General features: G+C 54.0%; 30 non-coding genes across 30 annotated transcripts; 10 read left to right on the top strand and 20 right to left on the bottom strand.

Moving 5' to 3' along the window:
- Positions 1–462: 462 nt before the first annotated feature.
- Positions 463–533, bottom strand: trnag-gcc (transfer RNA glycine (anticodon GCC)). Its single transcript has one exon. It is a non-coding gene; the product is annotated as a tRNA-Gly (tRNA).
- A 143-nt stretch (positions 534–676) lies between these two features.
- On the top strand, positions 677–759 carry trnal-cag (transfer RNA leucine (anticodon CAG)). Its single transcript has one exon. It is a non-coding gene; the product is annotated as a tRNA-Leu (tRNA).
- A 602-nt stretch (positions 760–1,361) lies between these two features.
- On the bottom strand, positions 1,362–1,432 carry trnag-gcc (transfer RNA glycine (anticodon GCC)). Its single transcript has one exon. It is a non-coding gene; the product is annotated as a tRNA-Gly (tRNA).
- A 775-nt stretch (positions 1,433–2,207) lies between these two features.
- Positions 2,208–2,278, bottom strand: trnag-gcc (transfer RNA glycine (anticodon GCC)). The gene has a single exon. It is a non-coding gene; the product is annotated as a tRNA-Gly (tRNA).
- Positions 2,279–3,043: 765 nt separating this feature from the next.
- On the bottom strand, positions 3,044–3,114 carry trnag-gcc (transfer RNA glycine (anticodon GCC)). Its single transcript has one exon. It is a non-coding gene; the product is annotated as a tRNA-Gly (tRNA).
- Positions 3,115–3,889: 775 nt separating this feature from the next.
- trnag-gcc (transfer RNA glycine (anticodon GCC)) lies at positions 3,890–3,960 on the bottom strand. The gene has a single exon. It is a non-coding gene; the product is annotated as a tRNA-Gly (tRNA).
- A 328-nt stretch (positions 3,961–4,288) lies between these two features.
- On the bottom strand, positions 4,289–4,359 carry trnag-gcc (transfer RNA glycine (anticodon GCC)). The gene has a single exon. It is a non-coding gene; the product is annotated as a tRNA-Gly (tRNA).
- Positions 4,360–4,502: 143 nt separating this feature from the next.
- trnal-cag (transfer RNA leucine (anticodon CAG)) lies at positions 4,503–4,585 on the top strand. The gene has a single exon. It is a non-coding gene; the product is annotated as a tRNA-Leu (tRNA).
- A 611-nt stretch (positions 4,586–5,196) lies between these two features.
- Positions 5,197–5,267, bottom strand: trnag-gcc (transfer RNA glycine (anticodon GCC)). The gene has a single exon. It is a non-coding gene; the product is annotated as a tRNA-Gly (tRNA).
- A 143-nt stretch (positions 5,268–5,410) lies between these two features.
- Positions 5,411–5,493, top strand: trnal-cag (transfer RNA leucine (anticodon CAG)). The gene has a single exon. It is a non-coding gene; the product is annotated as a tRNA-Leu (tRNA).
- A 611-nt stretch (positions 5,494–6,104) lies between these two features.
- Positions 6,105–6,175, bottom strand: trnag-gcc (transfer RNA glycine (anticodon GCC)). Its single transcript has one exon. It is a non-coding gene; the product is annotated as a tRNA-Gly (tRNA).
- A 143-nt stretch (positions 6,176–6,318) lies between these two features.
- trnal-cag (transfer RNA leucine (anticodon CAG)) lies at positions 6,319–6,401 on the top strand. Its single transcript has one exon. It is a non-coding gene; the product is annotated as a tRNA-Leu (tRNA).
- Positions 6,402–7,003: 602 nt separating this feature from the next.
- Positions 7,004–7,074, bottom strand: trnag-gcc (transfer RNA glycine (anticodon GCC)). The gene has a single exon. It is a non-coding gene; the product is annotated as a tRNA-Gly (tRNA).
- A 775-nt stretch (positions 7,075–7,849) lies between these two features.
- On the bottom strand, positions 7,850–7,920 carry trnag-gcc (transfer RNA glycine (anticodon GCC)). The gene has a single exon. It is a non-coding gene; the product is annotated as a tRNA-Gly (tRNA).
- Positions 7,921–8,248: 328 nt separating this feature from the next.
- On the bottom strand, positions 8,249–8,319 carry trnag-gcc (transfer RNA glycine (anticodon GCC)). Its single transcript has one exon. It is a non-coding gene; the product is annotated as a tRNA-Gly (tRNA).
- A 143-nt stretch (positions 8,320–8,462) lies between these two features.
- On the top strand, positions 8,463–8,545 carry trnal-cag (transfer RNA leucine (anticodon CAG)). Its single transcript has one exon. It is a non-coding gene; the product is annotated as a tRNA-Leu (tRNA).
- A 611-nt stretch (positions 8,546–9,156) lies between these two features.
- trnag-gcc (transfer RNA glycine (anticodon GCC)) lies at positions 9,157–9,227 on the bottom strand. The gene has a single exon. It is a non-coding gene; the product is annotated as a tRNA-Gly (tRNA).
- Positions 9,228–9,370: 143 nt separating this feature from the next.
- trnal-cag (transfer RNA leucine (anticodon CAG)) lies at positions 9,371–9,453 on the top strand. The gene has a single exon. It is a non-coding gene; the product is annotated as a tRNA-Leu (tRNA).
- Positions 9,454–10,064: 611 nt separating this feature from the next.
- Positions 10,065–10,135, bottom strand: trnag-gcc (transfer RNA glycine (anticodon GCC)). Its single transcript has one exon. It is a non-coding gene; the product is annotated as a tRNA-Gly (tRNA).
- A 143-nt stretch (positions 10,136–10,278) lies between these two features.
- trnal-cag (transfer RNA leucine (anticodon CAG)) lies at positions 10,279–10,361 on the top strand. Its single transcript has one exon. It is a non-coding gene; the product is annotated as a tRNA-Leu (tRNA).
- A 611-nt stretch (positions 10,362–10,972) lies between these two features.
- trnag-gcc (transfer RNA glycine (anticodon GCC)) lies at positions 10,973–11,043 on the bottom strand. The gene has a single exon. It is a non-coding gene; the product is annotated as a tRNA-Gly (tRNA).
- Positions 11,044–11,186: 143 nt separating this feature from the next.
- Positions 11,187–11,269, top strand: trnal-cag (transfer RNA leucine (anticodon CAG)). Its single transcript has one exon. It is a non-coding gene; the product is annotated as a tRNA-Leu (tRNA).
- A 611-nt stretch (positions 11,270–11,880) lies between these two features.
- trnag-gcc (transfer RNA glycine (anticodon GCC)) lies at positions 11,881–11,951 on the bottom strand. Its single transcript has one exon. It is a non-coding gene; the product is annotated as a tRNA-Gly (tRNA).
- A 143-nt stretch (positions 11,952–12,094) lies between these two features.
- On the top strand, positions 12,095–12,177 carry trnal-cag (transfer RNA leucine (anticodon CAG)). The gene has a single exon. It is a non-coding gene; the product is annotated as a tRNA-Leu (tRNA).
- Positions 12,178–12,779: 602 nt separating this feature from the next.
- Positions 12,780–12,850, bottom strand: trnag-gcc (transfer RNA glycine (anticodon GCC)). Its single transcript has one exon. It is a non-coding gene; the product is annotated as a tRNA-Gly (tRNA).
- Positions 12,851–13,626: 776 nt separating this feature from the next.
- Positions 13,627–13,697, bottom strand: trnag-gcc (transfer RNA glycine (anticodon GCC)). The gene has a single exon. It is a non-coding gene; the product is annotated as a tRNA-Gly (tRNA).
- Positions 13,698–14,472: 775 nt separating this feature from the next.
- On the bottom strand, positions 14,473–14,543 carry trnag-gcc (transfer RNA glycine (anticodon GCC)). The gene has a single exon. It is a non-coding gene; the product is annotated as a tRNA-Gly (tRNA).
- Positions 14,544–16,180: 1,637 nt separating this feature from the next.
- On the bottom strand, positions 16,181–16,251 carry trnag-gcc (transfer RNA glycine (anticodon GCC)). The gene has a single exon. It is a non-coding gene; the product is annotated as a tRNA-Gly (tRNA).
- A 774-nt stretch (positions 16,252–17,025) lies between these two features.
- On the bottom strand, positions 17,026–17,096 carry trnag-gcc (transfer RNA glycine (anticodon GCC)). Its single transcript has one exon. It is a non-coding gene; the product is annotated as a tRNA-Gly (tRNA).
- Positions 17,097–18,100: 1,004 nt separating this feature from the next.
- trnal-cag (transfer RNA leucine (anticodon CAG)) lies at positions 18,101–18,183 on the top strand. Its single transcript has one exon. It is a non-coding gene; the product is annotated as a tRNA-Leu (tRNA).
- Positions 18,184–18,761: the final 578 nt, after the last annotated feature.

An 18,761-nucleotide genomic window follows, 5' to 3' on the forward strand; every position in this document is an offset into this window, starting at 1 on the left:
TCTGAACAAATGAAAAGTGGCCTTGGGAAAAGCTTCCACCTTTCTGACCTCACTCAGCCCGGTGTTTGTCTGCGGTAAATTGTGTGCGGCACAAGGTGCCGCTAGTTACTTTGATTGGAAATCAACAAGATGACAACAAGATGACTAGATGCGCAACGGCAGTCTGGCGCGTTAAACGGTCCCGTTACCCAAGAAAGAACAGACCTCAGCATGCCTTAGTTGTCCAGTCAGACTTGAAGGTTGAGGAAAGTGTGAAGTGGCGGCTTCAATGGCCCATTCACAGGGTGAGCACCATCCAAACCCTACGGAAACCAAGTTGACACATCTGATTAACCTGCCGGTGGAACAACACTGTGATGAGGACGATGAGCGCTTTACAGTGCCATTGTTGCCTTTGCCGTCGTGGGAACCCTTGAGTCTTGACGGCTTTTGCTTGCGTGAGCTGGAGGTTGAAAAGCTTGCTGCATTGGCCGGGAATCGAACCCGGGCCTCCCGCGTGGCAGGCGAGAATTCTACCACTGAACCACCAATGCAAGTTCGAAGGGCCTTTTTGACCCCCGGAAATTGACCGACAGGCAGCACACGCGTCTCCGCTTACCTGCGACAATTAAAGGCGCAACGCCTAAGGTTTGCACCGGCTGCCCCTCTAGATCTGTCTGAATGTCTCCGAGCCGGAGTCAGGATGGCCGAGCGGTCTAAGGCGCTGCGTTCAGGTCGCAGTCTCCCCTGGAGGCGTGGGTTCGAATCCCACTTCTGACAGCCAAGGTTTTGGACCGCAGTTGGATCAGGTCACGTAGTGCAGGCAAACCACAAGGCCAGACAAGTGTGATCATCGCCGGATAAACATCAACCAACTCACTGTCGCAGAAGCGCCCAAGCTACAAGCAGCATTCAAAACTTTGGTGCTGTCTGAACAAATGAAAAGTGGCCTTGGGAAAAGCTTCCACCTTTCTGACCTCACTCAGCCCGGTGTTTGTCTGCGGTAAATTGTGTGCGGCACAAGGTGCCGCTAGTTACTTTGATTGGAAATCAACAAGATGACAACAAGATGACTAGATGCGCAACGGCAGTCTGGCGCGTTAAACGGTCCCGTTACCCAAGAAAGAACAGACCTCAGCATGCCTTAGTTGTCCAGTCAGACTTGAAGGTTGAGGAAAGTGTGAAGTGGCGGCTTCAATGGCCCATTCACAGGGTGAGCACCATCCAAACCCTACGGAAACCAAGTTGACACATCTGATTAACCTGCCGGTGGAACAACACTGTGATGAGGACGATGAGCGCTTTACAGTGCCATTGCCGTCGTGGGAACCCTTGAGTCTTGACGGCTTTTGCTTGCGTGAGCTGGAGGTTGAAAAGCTTGCTGCATTGGCCGGGAATCGAACCCGGGCCTCCCGCGTGGCAGGCGAGAATTCTACCACTGAACCACCAATGCAAGTTCGAAGGGCCCTTTTGACCCCCGGAAATTGACCGACAGGCAGCACACGCGTCTCCGCTTACCTGCGACAATTAAAGGCGCAACGCCTAAGGTTTGCACCGGCTGCCCCTCTAGATCTGTCTGAATGTCTCCGAGCCGGAGTCAGGATGGCCGAGCGGTCTAAGGCGCTGATCAGGTCAGCGAGATCAGGTCACGTAGTGCAGGCAAACCACAAGGCCAGACAAGTGTGATCATCGCCGGATAAACATCAACCAACTCACTGTCGCAGAAGCGCCCAAGCTACAAGCAGCATTCAAAACTTTGGTGCTGTCTGAACAAATGAAAAGTGGCCTTGGGAAAAGCTTCCACCTTTCTGACCTCACTCAGCCCGGTGTTTGTGTGCGGCACAAGGTGCCGCTAGTTACTTTGATTGGAAATCAACAAGATGGGGGGGGGGGGACTTGGTGACGGCGGAGTGATATGACTAGATGCGCAACGGCAGTCTGGCGCGTTAAACGGTCCCGTTACCCAAGAAAGAACAGACCTCAGCATGCCTTAGTTGTCCAGTCAGACTTGAAGGTTGAGGAAAGTGTGAAGTGGCGGCTTCAATGGCCCATTCACAGGGTGAGCACCATCCAAACCCTACGGAAACCAAGTTGACACATCTGATTAACCTGCCGGTGGAACAACACTGTGATGAGGACGATGAGCGCTTTACAGTGCCATTGCCGTCGTGGGAACCCTTGAGTCTTGACGGCTTTTGCTTGCGTGAGCTGGAGGTTGAAAAGCTTGCTGCATTGGCCGGGAATCGAACCCGGGCCTCCCGCGTGGCAGGCGAGAATTCTACCACTGAACCACCAATGCAAGTTCGAAGGGCCCTTTTGACCCCCGGAAATTGACCGACAGGCAGCACACGCATCTCCGCTTACCTGCGACAATTAAAGGCGCAACGCCTAAGGTTTGCACCGGCTGCCCCTCTAGATCTGTCTGAATGTCTCCGAGCCGGAGTCAGGATGGCCGAGCGGTCTAAGGCGCTGATCAGGTCAGCGAGATCAGGTCACGTAGTGCAGGCAAACCACAAGGCCAGACAAGTGTGATCATCGCCGGATAAACATCAACCAACTCACTGTCGCAGAAGCGCCCAAGCTACAAGCAGCATTCAAAACTTTGGTGCTGTCTGAACAAATGAAAAGTGGCCTTGGGAAAAGCTTCCACCTTTCTGACCTCACTCAGCCCGGTGTTTGTCTGCGGTAAATTGTGTGCGGCACAAGGTGCCGCTAGTTACTTTGATTGGAAATCAACAAGATGACAACAAGATGACTAGATGCGCAACGGCAGTCTGGCGCGTTAAACGGTCCCGTTACCCAAGAAAGAACAGACCTCAGCATGCCTTAGTTGTCCAGTCAGACTTGAAGGTTGAGGAAAGTGTGAAGTGGCGGCTTCAATGGCCCATTCACAGGGTGAGCACCATCCAAACCCTACGGAAACCAAGTTGACACATCTGATTAACCTGCCGGTGGAACAACACTGTGATGAGGACGATGAGCGCTTTACAGTGCCATTGCCGTCGTGGGAACCCTTGAGTCTTGACGGCTTTTGCTTGCGTGAGCTGGAGGTTGAAAAGCTTGCTGCATTGGCCGGGAATCGAACCCGGGCCTCCCGCGTGGCAGGCGAGAATTCTACCACTGAACCACCAATGCAAGTTCGAAGGGCCCTTTTGACCCCCGGAAATTGACCGACAGGCAGCACACGCGTCTCCGCTTACCTGCGACAATTAAAGGCGCAACGCCTAAGGTTTGCACCGGCTGCCCCTCTAGATCTGTCTGAATGTCTCCGAGCCGGAGTCAGGATGGCCGAGCGGTCTAAGGCGCTGATCAGGTCAGCGAGATCAGGTCACGTAGTGCAGGCAAACCACAAGGCCAGACAAGTGTGATCATCGCCGGATAAACATCAACCAACTCACTGTCGCAGAAGCGCCCAAGCTACAAGCAGCATTCAAAACTTTGGTGCTGTCTGAACAAATGAAAAGTGGCCTTGGGAAAAGCTTCCACCTTTCTGACCTCACTCAGCCCGGTGTTTGTGTGCGGCACAAGGTGCCGCTAGTTACTTTGATTGGAAATCAACAAGATGGGGGGGGGGGGACTTGGTGACGGCGGAGTGATATGACTAGATGCGCAACGGCAGTCTGGCGCGTTAAACGGTCCCGTTACCCAAGAAAGAACAGACCTCAGCATGCCTTAGTTGTCCAGTCAGACTTGAAGGTTGAGGAAAGTGTGAAGTGGCGGCTTCAATGGCCCATTCACAGGGTGAGCACCATCCAAACCCTACGGAAACCAAGTTGACACATCTGATTAACCTGCCGGTGGAACAACACTGTGATGAGGACGATGAGCGCTTTACAGTGCCATTGCCGTCGTGGGAACCCTTGAGTCTTGACGGCTTTTGCTTGCGTGAGCTGGAGGTTGAAAAGCTTGCTGCATTGGCCGGGAATCGAACCCGGGCCTCCCGCGTGGCAGGCGAGAATTCTACCACTGAACCACCAATGCAAGTTCGAAGGGCCCTTTTGACCCCCGGAAATTGACCGACAGGCAGCACACGCATCTCCGCTTACCTGCGACAATTAAAGGCGCAACGCCTAAGGTTTGCACCGGCTGCCCCTCTAGATCTGTCTGAATGTCTCCGAGCCGGAGTCAGGATGGCCGAGCGGTCTAAGGCGCTGATCAGGTCAGCGAGATCAGGTCACGTAGTGCAGGCAAACCACAAGGCCAGACGGTACGATGAGCGCTTTACAGTGCCATTGTTGCCTTTGCCGTCGTGGGAACCCTTGAGTCTTGACGGCTTTTGCTTGCGTGAGCTGGAGGTTGAAAAGCTTGCTGCATTGGCCGGGAATCGAACCCGGGCCTCCCGCGTGGCAGGCGAGAATTCTACCACTGAACCACCAATGCAAGTTCGAAGGGCCCTTTTGACCCCCGGAAATTGACCGACAGGCAGCACACGCGTCTCCGCTTACCTGCGACAATTAAAGGCGCAACGCCTAAGGTTTGCACCGGCTGCCCCTCTAGATCTGTCTGAATGTCTCCGAGCCGGAGTCAGGATGGCCGAGCGGTCTAAGGCGCTGCGTTCAGGTCGCAGTCTCCCCTGGAGGCGTGGGTTCGAATCCCACTTCTGACAGCCAAGGTTTTGGACCGCAGTTGGATCAGGTCACGTAGTGCAGGCAAACCACAAGGCCAGACAAGTGTGATCATCGCCGGATAAACATCAACCAACTCACTGTCGCAGAAGCGCCCAAGCTACAAGCAGCATTCAAAACTTTGGTGCTGTCTGAACAAATGAAAAGTGGCCTTGGGAAAAGCTTCCACCTTTCTGACCTCACTCAGCCCGGTGTTTGTCTGCGGTAAATTGTGTGCGGCACAAGGTGCCGCTAGTTACTTTGATTGGAAATCAACAAGATGACAACAAGATGACTAGATGCGCAACGGCAGTCTGGCGCGTTAAACGGTCCCGTTACCCAAGAAAGAACAGACCTCAGCATGCCTTAGTTGTCCAGTCAGACTTGAAGGTTGAGGAAAGTGTGAAGTGGCGGCTTCAATGGCCCATTCACAGGGTGAGCACCATCCAAACCCTACGGAAACCAAGTTGACACATCTGATTAACCTGCCGGTGGAACAACACTGTGATGAGGACGATGAGCGCTTTACAGTGCCATTGTTGCCTTTGCCGTCGTGGGAACCCTTGAGTCTTGACGGCTTTTGCTTGCGTGAGCTGGAGGTTGAAAAGCTTGCTGCATTGGCCGGGAATCGAACCCGGGCCTCCCGCGTGGCAGGCGAGAATTCTACCACTGAACCACCAATGCATGTTCGAAGGGCCCTTTTGACCCCCGGAAATTGACCGACAGGCAGCACACGCGTCTCCGCTTACCTGCGACAATTAAAGGCGCAACGCCTAAGGTTTGCACCGGCTGCGCCTCTAGATCTGTCTGAATGTCTCCGAGCCGGAGTCAGGATGGCCGAGCGGTCTAAGGCGCTGCGTTCAGGTCGCAGTCTCCCCTGGAGGCGTGGGTTCGAATCCCACTTCTGACAGCCAAGGTTTTGGACCGCAGTTGGATCAGGTCACGTAGTGCAGGCAAACCACAAGGCCAGACAAGTGTGATCATCGCCGGATAAACATCAACCAACTCACTGTCGCAGAAGCGCCCAAGCTACAAGCAGCATTCAAAACTTTGGTGCTGTCTGAACAAATGAAAAGTGGCCTTGGGAAAAGCTTCCACCTTTCTGACCTCACTCAGCCCGGTGTTTGTCTGCGGTAAATTGTGTGCGGCACAAGGTGCCGCTAGTTACTTTGATTGGAAATCAACAAGATGACAACAAGATGACTAGATGCGCAACGGCAGTCTGGCGCGTTAAACGGTCCCGTTACCCAAGAAAGAACAGACCTCAGCATGCCTTAGTTGTCCAGTCAGACTTGAAGGTTGAGGAAAGTGTGAAGTGGCGGCTTCAATGGCCCATTCACAGGGTGAGCACCATCCAAACCCTACGGAAACCAAGTTGACACATCTGATTAACCTGCCGGTGGAACAACACTGTGATGAGGACGATGAGCGCTTTACAGTGCCATTGTTGCCTTTGCCGTCGTGGGAACCCTTGAGTCTTGACGGCTTTTGCTTGCGTGAGCTGGAGGTTGAAAAGCTTGCTGCATTGGCCGGGAATCGAACCCGGGCCTCCCGCGTGGCAGGCGAGAATTCTACCACTGAACCACCAATGCAAGTTCGAAGGGCCTTTTTGACCCCCGGAAATTGACCGACAGGCAGCACACGCGTCTCCGCTTACCTGCGACAATTAAAGGCGCAACGCCTAAGGTTTGCACCGGCTGCCCCTCTAGATCTGTCTGAATGTCTCCGAGCCGGAGTCAGGATGGCCGAGCGGTCTAAGGCGCTGCGTTCAGGTCGCAGTCTCCCCTGGAGGCGTGGGTTCGAATCCCACTTCTGACAGCCAAGGTTTTGGACCGCAGTTGGATCAGGTCACGTAGTGCAGGCAAACCACAAGGCCAGACAAGTGTGATCATCGCCGGATAAACATCAACCAACTCACTGTCGCAGAAGCGCCCAAGCTACAAGCAGCATTCAAAACTTTGGTGCTGTCTGAACAAATGAAAAGTGGCCTTGGGAAAAGCTTCCACCTTTCTGACCTCACTCAGCCCGGTGTTTGTCTGCGGTAAATTGTGTGCGGCACAAGGTGCCGCTAGTTACTTTGATTGGAAATCAACAAGATGACAACAAGATGACTAGATGCGCAACGGCAGTCTGGCGCGTTAAACGGTCCCGTTACCCAAGAAAGAACAGACCTCAGCATGCCTTAGTTGTCCAGTCAGACTTGAAGGTTGAGGAAAGTGTGAAGTGGCGGCTTCAATGGCCCATTCACAGGGTGAGCACCATCCAAACCCTACGGAAACCAAGTTGACACATCTGATTAACCTGCCGGTGGAACAACACTGTGATGAGGACGATGAGCGCTTTACAGTGCCATTGCCGTCGTGGGAACCCTTGAGTCTTGACGGCTTTTGCTTGCGTGAGCTGGAGGTTGAAAAGCTTGCTGCATTGGCCGGGAATCGAACCCGGGCCTCCCGCGTGGCAGGCGAGAATTCTACCACTGAACCACCAATGCAAGTTCGAAGGGCCCTTTTGACCCCCGGAAATTGACCGACAGGCAGCACACGCGTCTCCGCTTACCTGCGACAATTAAAGGCGCAACGCCTAAGGTTTGCACCGGCTGCCCCTCTAGATCTGTCTGAATGTCTCCGAGCCGGAGTCAGGATGGCCGAGCGGTCTAAGGCGCTGATCAGGTCAGCGAGATCAGGTCACGTAGTGCAGGCAAACCACAAGGCCAGACAAGTGTGATCATCGCCGGATAAACATCAACCAACTCACTGTCGCAGAAGCGCCCAAGCTACAAGCAGCATTCAAAACTTTGGTGCTGTCTGAACAAATGAAAAGTGGCCTTGGGAAAAGCTTCCACCTTTCTGACCTCACTCAGCCCGGTGTTTGTGTGCGGCACAAGGTGCCGCTAGTTACTTTGATTGGAAATCAACAAGATGGGGGGGGGGGGACTTGGTGACGGCGGAGTGATATGACTAGATGCGCAACGGCAGTCTGGCGCGTTAAACGGTCCCGTTACCCAAGAAAGAACAGACCTCAGCATGCCTTAGTTGTCCAGTCAGACTTGAAGGTTGAGGAAAGTGTGAAGTGGCGGCTTCAATGGCCCATTCACAGGGTGAGCACCATCCAAACCCTACGGAAACCAAGTTGACACATCTGATTAACCTGCCGGTGGAACAACACTGTGATGAGGACGATGAGCGCTTTACAGTGCCATTGCCGTCGTGGGAACCCTTGAGTCTTGACGGCTTTTGCTTGCGTGAGCTGGAGGTTGAAAAGCTTGCTGCATTGGCCGGGAATCGAACCCGGGCCTCCCGCGTGGCAGGCGAGAATTCTACCACTGAACCACCAATGCAAGTTCGAAGGGCCCTTTTGACCCCCGGAAATTGACCGACAGGCAGCACACGCATCTCCGCTTACCTGCGACAATTAAAGGCGCAACGCCTAAGGTTTGCACCGGCTGCCCCTCTAGATCTGTCTGAATGTCTCCGAGCCGGAGTCAGGATGGCCGAGCGGTCTAAGGCGCTGATCAGGTCAGCGAGATCAGGTCACGTAGTGCAGGCAAACCACAAGGCCAGACGGTACGATGAGCGCTTTACAGTGCCATTGTTGCCTTTGCCGTCGTGGGAACCCTTGAGTCTTGACGGCTTTTGCTTGCGTGAGCTGGAGGTTGAAAAGCTTGCTGCATTGGCCGGGAATCGAACCCGGGCCTCCCGCGTGGCAGGCGAGAATTCTACCACTGAACCACCAATGCAAGTTCGAAGGGCCCTTTTGACCCCCGGAAATTGACCGACAGGCAGCACACGCGTCTCCGCTTACCTGCGACAATTAAAGGCGCAACGCCTAAGGTTTGCACCGGCTGCCCCTCTAGATCTGTCTGAATGTCTCCGAGCCGGAGTCAGGATGGCCGAGCGGTCTAAGGCGCTGCGTTCAGGTCGCAGTCTCCCCTGGAGGCGTGGGTTCGAATCCCACTTCTGACAGCCAAGGTTTTGGACCGCAGTTGGATCAGGTCACGTAGTGCAGGCAAACCACAAGGCCAGACAAGTGTGATCATCGCCGGATAAACATCAACCAACTCACTGTCGCAGAAGCGCCCAAGCTACAAGCAGCATTCAAAACTTTGGTGCTGTCTGAACAAATGAAAAGTGGCCTTGGGAAAAGCTTCCACCTTTCTGACCTCACTCAGCCCGGTGTTTGTCTGCGGTAAATTGTGTGCGGCACAAGGTGCCGCTAGTTACTTTGATTGGAAATCAACAAGATGACAACAAGATGACTAGATGCGCAACGGCAGTCTGGCGCGTTAAACGGTCCCGTTACCCAAGAAAGAACAGACCTCAGCATGCCTTAGTTGTCCAGTCAGACTTGAAGGTTGAGGAAAGTGTGAAGTGGCGGCTTCAATGGCCCATTCACAGGGTGAGCACCATCCAAACCCTACGGAAACCAAGTTGACACATCTGATTAACCTGCCGGTGGAACAACACTGTGATGAGGACGATGAGCGCTTTACAGTGCCATTGTTGCCTTTGCCGTCGTGGGAACCCTTGAGTCTTGACGGCTTTTGCTTGCGTGAGCTGGAGGTTGAAAAGCTTGCTGCATTGGCCGGGAATCGAACCCGGGCCTCCCGCGTGGCAGGCGAGAATTCTACCACTGAACCACCAATGCAAGTTCGAAGGGCCCTTTTGACCCCCGCAAATTGACCGACAGGCAGCACACGCGTCTCCGCTTACCTGCGACAATTAAAGGCGCAACGCCTAAGGTTTGCACCGGCTGCCCCTCTAGATCTGTCTGAATGTCTCCGAGCCGGAGTCAGGATGGCCGAGCGGTCTAAGGCGCTGCGTTCAGGTCGCAGTCTCCCCTGGAGGCGTGGGTTCGAATCCCACTTCTGACAGCCAAGGTTTTGGACCGCAGTTGGATCAGGTCACGTAGTGCAGGCAAACCACAAGGCCAGACAAGTGTGATCATCGCCGGATAAACATCAACCAACTCACTGTCGCAGAAGCGCCCAAGCTACAAGCAGCATTCAAAACTTTGGTGCTGTCTGAACAAATGAAAAGTGGCCTTGGGAAAAGCTTCCACCTTTCTGACCTCACTCAGCCCGGTGTTTGTCTGCGGTAAATTGTGTGCGGCACAAGGTGCCGCTAGTTACTTTGATTGGAAATCAACAAGATGACAACAAGATGACTAGATGCGCAACGGCAGTCTGGCGCGTTAAACGGTCCCGTTACCCAAGAAAGAACAGACCTCAGCATGCCTTAGTTGTCCAGTCAGACTTGAAGGTTGAGGAAAGTGTGAAGTGGCGGCTTCAATGGCCCATTCACAGGGTGAGCACCATCCAAACCCTACGGAAACCAAGTTGACACATCTGATTAACCTGCCGGTGGAACAACACTGTGATGAGGACGATGAGCGCTTTACAGTGCCATTGTTGCCTTTGCCGTCGTGGGAACCCTTGAGTCTTGACGGCTTTTGCTTGCGTGAGCTGGAGGTTGAAAAGCTTGCTGCATTGGCCGGGAATCGAACCCGGGCCTCCCGCGTGGCAGGCGAGAATTCTACCACTGAACCACCAATGCAAGTTCGAAGGGCCCTTTTGACCCCCGGAAATTGACCGACAGGCAGCACACGCGTCTCCGCTTACCTGCGACAATTAAAGGCGCAACGCCTAAGGTTTGCACCGGCTGCCCCTCTAGATCTGTCTGAATGTCTCCGAGCCGGAGTCAGGATGGCCGAGCGGTCTAAGGCGCTGCGTTCAGGTCGCAGTCTCCCCTGGAGGCGTGGGTTCGAATCCCACTTCTGACAGCCAAGGTTTTGGACCGCAGTTGGATCAGGTCACGTAGTGCAGGCAAACCACAAGGCCAGACAAGTGTGATCATCGCCGGATAAACATCAACCAACTCACTGTCGCAGAAGCGCCCAAGCTACAAGCAGCATTCAAAACTTTGGTGCTGTCTGAACAAATGAAAAGTGGCCTTGGGAAAAGCTTCCACCTTTCTGACCTCACTCAGCCCGGTGTTTGTCTGCGGTAAATTGTGTGCGGCACAAGGTGCCGCTAGTTACTTTGATTGGAAATCAACAAGATGACAACAAGATGACTAGATGCGCAACGGCAGTCTGGCGCGTTAAACGGTCCCGTTACCCAAGAAAGAACAGACCTCAGCATGCCTTAGTTGTCCAGTCAGACTTGAAGGTTGAGGAAAGTGTGAAGTGGCGGCTTCAATGGCCCATTCACAGGGTGAGCACCATCCAAACCCTACGGAAACCAAGTTGACACATCTGATTAACCTGCCGGTGGAACAACACTGTGATGAGGACGATGAGCGCTTTACAGTGCCATTGTTGCCTTTGCCGTCGTGGGAACCCTTGAGTCTTGACGGCTTTTGCTTGCGTGAGCTGGAGGTTGAAAAGCTTGCTGCATTGGCCGGGAATCGAACCCGGGCCTCCCGCGTGGCAGGCGAGAATTCTACCACTGAACCACCAATGCAAGTTCGAAGGGCCTTTTTGACCCCCGGAAATTGACCGACAGGCAGCACACGCGTCTCCGCTTACCTGCGACAATTAAAGGCGCAACGCCTAAGGTTTGCACCGGCTGCCCCTCTAGATCTGTCTGAATGTCTCCGAGCCGGAGTCAGGATGGCCGAGCGGTCTAAGGCGCTGCGTTCAGGTCGCAGTCTCCCCTGGAGGCGTGGGTTCGAATCCCACTTCTGACAGCCAAGGTTTTGGACCGCAGTTGGATCAGGTCACGTAGTGCAGGCAAACCACAAGGCCAGACAAGTGTGATCATCGCCGGATAAACATCAACCAACTCACTGTCGCAGAAGCGCCCAAGCTACAAGCAGCATTCAAAACTTTGGTGCTGTCTGAACAAATGAAAAGTGGCCTTGGGAAAAGCTTCCACCTTTCTGACCTCACTCAGCCCGGTGTTTGTCTGCGGTAAATTGTGTGCGGCACAAGGTGCCGCTAGTTACTTTGATTGGAAATCAACAAGATGACAACAAGATGACTAGATGCGCAACGGCAGTCTGGCGCGTTAAACGGTCCCGTTACCCAAGAAAGAACAGACCTCAGCATGCCTTAGTTGTCCAGTCAGACTTGAAGGTTGAGGAAAGTGTGAAGTGGCGGCTTCAATGGCCCATTCACAGGGTGAGCACCATCCAAACCCTACGGAAACCAAGTTGACACATCTGATTAACCTGCCGGTGGAACAACACTGTGATGAGGACGATGAGCGCTTTACAGTGCCATTGTTGCCTTTGCCGTCGTGGGAACCCTTGAGTCTTGACGGCTTTTGCTTGCGTGAGCTGGAGGTTGAAAAGCTTGCTGCATTGGCCGGGAATCGAACCCGGGCCTCCCGCGTGGCAGGCGAGAATTCTACCACTGAACCACCAATGCATGTTCGAAGGGCCCTTTTGACCCCCGGAAATTGACCGACAGGCAGCACACGCGTCTCCGCTTACCTGCGACAATTAAAGGCGCAACGCCTAAGGTTTGCACCGGCTGCGCCTCTAGATCTGTCTGAATGTCTCCGAGCCGGAGTCAGGATGGCCGAGCGGTCTAAGGCGCTGCGTTCAGGTCGCAGTCTCCCCTGGAGGCGTGGGTTCGAATCCCACTTCTGACAGCCAAGGTTTTGGACCGCAGTTGGATCAGGTCACGTAGTGCAGGCAAACCACAAGGCCAGACAAGTGTGATCATCGCCGGATAAACATCAACCAACTCACTGTCGCAGAAGCGCCCAAGCTACAAGCAGCATTCAAAACTTTGGTGCTGTCTGAACAAATGAAAAGTGGCCTTGGGAAAAGCTTCCACCTTTCTGACCTCACTCAGCCCGGTGTTTGTCTGCGGTAAATTGTGTGCGGCACAAGGTGCCGCTAGTTACTTTGATTGGAAATCAACAAGATGACAACAAGATGACTAGATGCGCAACGGCAGTCTGGCGCGTTAAACGGTCCCGTTACCCAAGAAAGAACAGACCTCAGCATGCCTTAGTTGTCCAGTCAGACTTGAAGGTTGAGGAAAGTGTGAAGTGGCGGCTTCAATGGCCCATTCACAGGGTGAGCACCATCCAAACCCTACGGAAACCAAGTTGACACATCTGATTAACCTGCCGGTGGAACAACACTGTGATGAGGACGATGAGCGCTTTACAGTGCCATTGCCGTCGTGGGAACCCTTGAGTCTTGACGGCTTTTGCTTGCGTGAGCTGGAGGTTGAAAAGCTTGCTGCATTGGCCGGGAATCGAACCCGGGCCTCCCGCGTGGCAGGCGAGAATTCTACCACTGAACCACCAATGCAAGTTCGAAGGGCCCTTTTGACCCCCGGAAATTGACCGACAGGCAGCACACGCGTCTCCGCTTACCTGCGACAATTAAAGGCGCAACGCCTAAGGTTTGCACCGGCTGCCCCTCTAGATCTGTCTGAATGTCTCCGAGCCGGAGTCAGGATGGCCGAGCGGTCTAAGGCGCTGATCAGGTCAGCGAGATCAGGTCACGTAGTGCAGGCAAACCACAAGGCCAGACAAGTGTGATCATCGCCGGATAAACATCAACCAACTCACTGTCGCAGAAGCGCCCAAGCTACAAGCAGCATTCAAAACTTTGGTGCTGTCTGAACAAATGAAAAGTGGCCTTGGGAAAAGCTTCCACCTTTCTGACCTCACTCAGCCCGGTGTTTGTGTGCGGCACAAGGTGCCGCTAGTTACTTTGATTGGAAATCAACAAGATGGGGGGGGGGGGGACTTGGTGACGGCGGAGTGATATGACTAGATGCGCAACGGCAGTCTGGCGCGTTAAACGGTCCCGTTACCCAAGAAAGAACAGACCTCAGCATGCCTTAGTTGTCCAGTCAGACTTGAAGGTTGAGGAAAGTGTGAAGTGGCGGCTTCAATGGCCCATTCACAGGGTGAGCACCATCCAAACCCTACGGAAACCAAGTTGACACATCTGATTAACCTGCCGGTGGAACAACACTGTGATGAGGACGATGAGCGCTTTACAGTGCCATTGCCGTCGTGGGAACCCTTGAGTCTTGACGGCTTTTGCTTGCGTGAGCTGGAGGTTGAAAAGCTTGCTGCATTGGCCGGGAATCGAACCCGGGCCTCCCGCGTGGCAGGCGAGAATTCTACCACTGAACCACCAATGCAAGTTCGAAGGGCCCTTTTGACCCCCGGAAATTGACCGACAGGCAGCACACGCGTCTCCGCTTACCTGCGACAATTAAAGGCGCAACGCCTAAGGTTTGCACCGGCTGCCCCTCTAGATCTGTCTGAATGTCTCCGAGCCGGAGTCAGGATGGCCGAGCGGTCTAAGGCGCTGATCAGGTCAGCGAGATCAGGTCACGTAGTGCAGGCAAACCACAAGGCCAGACAAGTGTGATCATCGCCGGATAAACATCAACCAACTCACTGTCGCAGAAGCGCCCAAGCTACAAGCAGCATTCAAAACTTTGGTGCTGTCTGAACAAATGAAAAGTGGCCTTGGGAAAAGCTTCCACCTTTCTGACCTCACTCAGCCCGGTGTTTGTGTGCGGCACAAGGTGCCGCTAGTTACTTTGATTGGAAATCAACAAGATGGGGGGGGGGGGACTTGGTGACGGCGGAGTGATATGACTAGATGCGCAACGGCAGTCTGGCGCGTTAAACGGTCCCGTTACCCAAGAAAGAACAGACCTCAGCATGCCTTAGTTGTCCAGTCAGACTTGAAGGTTGAGGAAAGTGTGAAGTGGCGGCTTCAATGGCCCATTCACAGGGTGAGCACCATCCAAACCCTACGGAAACCAAGTTGACACATCTGATTAACCTGCCGGTGGAACAACACTGTGATGAGGACGATGAGCGCTTTACAGTTCCATTGCCGTCGTGGGAACCCTTGAGTCTTGACGGCTTTTGCTTGCGTGAGCTGGAGGTTGAAAAGCTTGCTGCATTGGCCGGGAATCGAACCCGGGCCTCCCGCGTGGCAGGCGAGAATTCTACCACTGAACCACCAATGCAAGTTCGAAGGGCCCTTTTGACCCCCGGAAATTGACCGACAGGCAGCACACGCGTCTCCGCTTACCTGCGACAATTAAAGGCGCAACGCCTAAGGTTTGCACCGGCTGCCCCTCTAGATCTGTCTGAATGTCTCCGAGCCGGAGTCAGGATGGCCGAGCGGTCTAAGGCGCTGATCAGGTCAGCGAGATCAGGTCACGTAGTGCAGGCAAACCACAAGGCCAGACAAGTGTGATCATCGCCGGATAAACATCAACCAACTCACTGTCGCAGAAGCGCCCAAGCTACAAGCAGCATTCAAAACTTTGGTGCTGTCTGAACAAATGAAAAGTGGCCTTGGGAAAAGCTTCCACCTTTCTGACCTCACTCAGCCCGGTGTTTGTCTGCGGTAAATTGTGTGCGGCACAAGGTGCCGCTAGTTACTTTGATTGGAAATCAACAAGATGGGGGGGGGGGGGGACTTGGTGACGGCGGAGTGATATGACTAGATGCGCAACGGCAGTCTGGCGCGTTAAACGGTCCCGTTACCCAAGAAAGAACAGACCTCAGCATGCCTTAGTTGTCCAGTCAGACTTGAAGGTTGAGGAAAGTGTGAAGTGGCGGCTTCAATGGCCCATTCACAGGGTGAGCACCATCCAAACCCTACGGAAACCAAGTTGACACATCTGATTAACCTGCCGGTGGAACAACACTGTGATGAGGACGATGAGCGCTTTACAGTGCCATTGCCGTCGTGGGAACCCTTGAGTCTTGACGGCTTTTGCTTGCGTGAGCTGGAGGTTGAAAAGCTTGCTGCATTGGCTGGGAATCGAACCCGGGCCTCCCGCGTGGCAGGCGAGAATTCTACCACTGAACCACCAATGCAAGTTCGAAGGGCCCTTTTGACCCCCGGAAATTGACCGACAGGCAGCACACGCGTCTCCGCTTACCTGCGACAATTAAAGGCGCAACGCCTAAGGTTTGCACCGGCTGCCCCTCTAGATCTGTCTGAATGTCTCCGAGCCGGAGTCAGGATGGCCGAGCGGTCTAAGGCGCTGATCAGGTCAGCGAGATCAGGTCACGTAGTGCAGGCAAACCACAAGGCCAGACAAGTGTGATCATCGCCGGATAAACATCAACCAACTCACTGTCGCAGAAGCGCCCAAGCTACAAGCAGCATTCAAAACTTTGGTGCTGTCTGAACAAATGAAAAGTGGCCTTGGGAAAAGCTTCCACCTTTCTGACCTCACTCAGCCCGGTGTTTGTGTGCGGCACAAGGTGCCGCTAGTTACTTTGATTGGAAATCAACAAGATGGGGGGGGGGGGACTTGGTGACGGCGGAGTGATATGACTAGATGCGCAACGGCAGTCTGGCGCGTTAAACGGTCCCGTTACCCAAGAAAGAACAGACCTCAGCATGCCTTAGTTGTCCAGTCAGACTTGAAGGTTGAGGAAAGTGTGAAGTGGCGGCTTCAATGGCCCATTCACAGGGTGAGCACCATCCAAACCCTACGGAAACCAAGTTGACACATCTGATTAACCTGCCGGTGGAACAACACTGTGATGAGGACGATGAGCGCTTTACAGTTCCATTGCCGTCGTGGGAACCCTTGAGTCTTGACGGCTTTTGCTTGCGTGAGCTGGAGGTTGAAAAGCTTGCTGCATTGGCCGGGAATCGAACCCGGGCCTCCCGCGTGGCAGGCGAGAATTCTACCACTGAACCACCAATGCAAGTTCGAAGGGCCCTTTTGACCCCCGGAAATTGACCGACAGGCAGCACACGCGTCTCCGCTTACCTGCGACAATTAAAGGCGCAACGCCTAAGGTTTGCACCGGCTGCCCCTCTAGATCTGTCTGAATGTCTCCGAGCCGGAGTCAGGATGGCCGAGCGGTCTAAGGCGCTGATAGGTCAGCGAGATCAGGTCACGTAGTGCAGGCAAACCACAAGGCCAGACAAGTGTGATCATCGCCGGATAAACATCAACCAACTCACTGTCGCAGAAGCGCCCAAGCTACAAGCAGCATTCAAAACTTTGGTGCTGTCTGAACAAATGAAAAGTGGCCTTGGGAAAAGCTTCCACCTTTCTGACCTCACTCAGCCCGGTGTTTGTGTGCGGCACAAGGTGCCGCTAGTTACTTTGATTGGAAATCAACAAGATGGGGGGGGGGGGACTTGGTGACGGCGGAGTGATATGACTAGATGCGCAACGGCAGTCTGGCGCGTTAAACGGTCCCGTTACCCAAGAAAGAACAGACCTCAGCATGCCTTAGTTGTCCAGTCAGACTTGAAGGTTGAGGAAAGTGTGAAGTGGCGGCTTCAATGGCCCATTCACAGGGTGAGCACCATCCAAACCCTACGGAAACCAAGTTGACACATCTGATTAACCTGCCGGTGGAACAACACTGTGATGAGGACGATGAGCGCTTTACAGTTCCATTGCCGTCGTGGGAACCCTTGAGTCTTGACGGCTTTTGCTTGCGTGAGCTGGAGGTTGAAAAGCTTGCTGCATTGGCCGGGAATCGAACCCGGGCCTCCCGCGTGGCAGGCGAGAATTCTACCACTGAACCACCAATGCAAGTTCGAAGGGCCCTTTTGACCCCCGGAAATTGACCGACAGGCAGCACACGCGTCTCCGCTTACCTGCGACAATTAAAGGCGCAACGCCTAAGGTTTGCACCGGCTGCCCCTCTAGATCTGTCTGAATGTCTCCGAGCCGGAGTCAGGATGGCCGAGCGGTCTAAGGCGCTGATCAGGTCAGCGAGATCAGGTCACGTAGTGCAGGCAAACCACAAGGCCAGACAAGTGTGATCATCGCCGGATAAACATCAACCAACTCACTGTCGCAGAAGCGCCCAAGCTACAAGCAGCATTCAAAACTTTGGTGCTGTCTGAACAAATGAAAAGTGGCCTTGGGAAAAGCTTCCACCTTTCTGACCTCACTCAGCCCGGTGTTTGTCTGCGGTAAATTGTGTGCGGCACAAGGTGCCGCTAGTTACTTTGATTGGAAATCAACAAGGGGGGGGGGGGGGGGACTTGGTGACGGCGGAGTGATATGACTAGATGCGCAACGGCAGTCTGGCGCGTTAAACGGTCCCGTTACCCAAGAAAGAACAGACCTCAGCATGCCTTAGTTGTCCAGTCAGACTTGAAGGTTGAGGAAAGTGTGAAGTGGCGGCTTCAATGGCCCATTCACAGGGTGAGCACCATCCAAACCCTACGGAAACCAAGTTGACACATCTGATTAACCTGCCGGTGGAACAACACTGTGATGAGGACGATGAGCGCTTTACAGTGCCATTGCCGTCGTGGGAACCCTTGAGTCTTGACGGCTTTTGCTTGCGTGAGCTGGAGGTTGAAAAGCTTGCTGCATTGGCTGGGAATCGAACCCGGGCCTCCCGCGTGGCAGGCGAGAATTCTACCACTGAACCACCAATGCAAGTTCGAAGGGCCCTTTTGACCCCCGGAAATTGACCGACAGGCAGCACACGCGTCTCCGCTTACCTGCGACAATTAAAGGCGCAACGCCTAAGGTTTGCACCGGCTGCCCCTCTAGATCTGTCTGAATGTCTCCGAGCCGGAGTCAGGATGGCCGAGCGGTCTAAGGCGCTGCGTTCAGGTCGCAGTCTCCCCTGGAGGCGTGGGTTCGAATCCCACTTCTGACAGCCAAGGTTTTGGACCGCAGTTGGATCAGGTCACGTAGTGCAGGCAAACCACAAGGCCAGACAAGTGTGATCATCGCCGGATAAACATCAACCAACTCACTGTCGCAGAAGCGCCCAAGCTACAAGCAGCATTCAAAACTTTGGTGCTGTCTGAACAAATGAAAAGTGGCCTTGGGAAAAGCTTCCACCTTTCTGACCTCACTCAGCCCGGTGTTTGTCTGCGGTAAATTGTGTGCGGCACAAGGTGCCGCTAGTTACTTTGATTGGAAATCAACAAGATGGGGGGGGGGGGACTTGGTGACGGCGGAGTGATATGACTAGATGCGCAACGGCAGTCTGGCGCGTTAAACGGTCCCGTTACCCAAGAAAGAACAGACCTCAGCATGCCTTAGTTGTCCAGTCAGACTTGAAGGTTGAGGAAAGTGTGAAGTGGCGGCTTCAATGGCCCATTCACAGGGTGAGCACCATCCAAACCCTACGGAAACCAAGTTGACACATCTGATTAACCTGCCGGTGGAACAACACTGTGATGAGGACGATGAGCGCTTTACAGTGCCATTGCCGTCGTGGGAACCCTT

Source organism: Centroberyx affinis, unplaced genomic scaffold, assembly GCF_046629955.1.
Source record: "Centroberyx affinis isolate AG114_WGS23_722 - 3 ecotype Tasmania unplaced genomic scaffold, CSIRO-AGI_Caff_v1 ptg003898l_1, whole genome shotgun sequence".
Classification (NCBI taxonomy): domain Eukaryota; kingdom Metazoa; phylum Chordata; class Actinopteri; order Beryciformes; family Berycidae; genus Centroberyx; species Centroberyx affinis.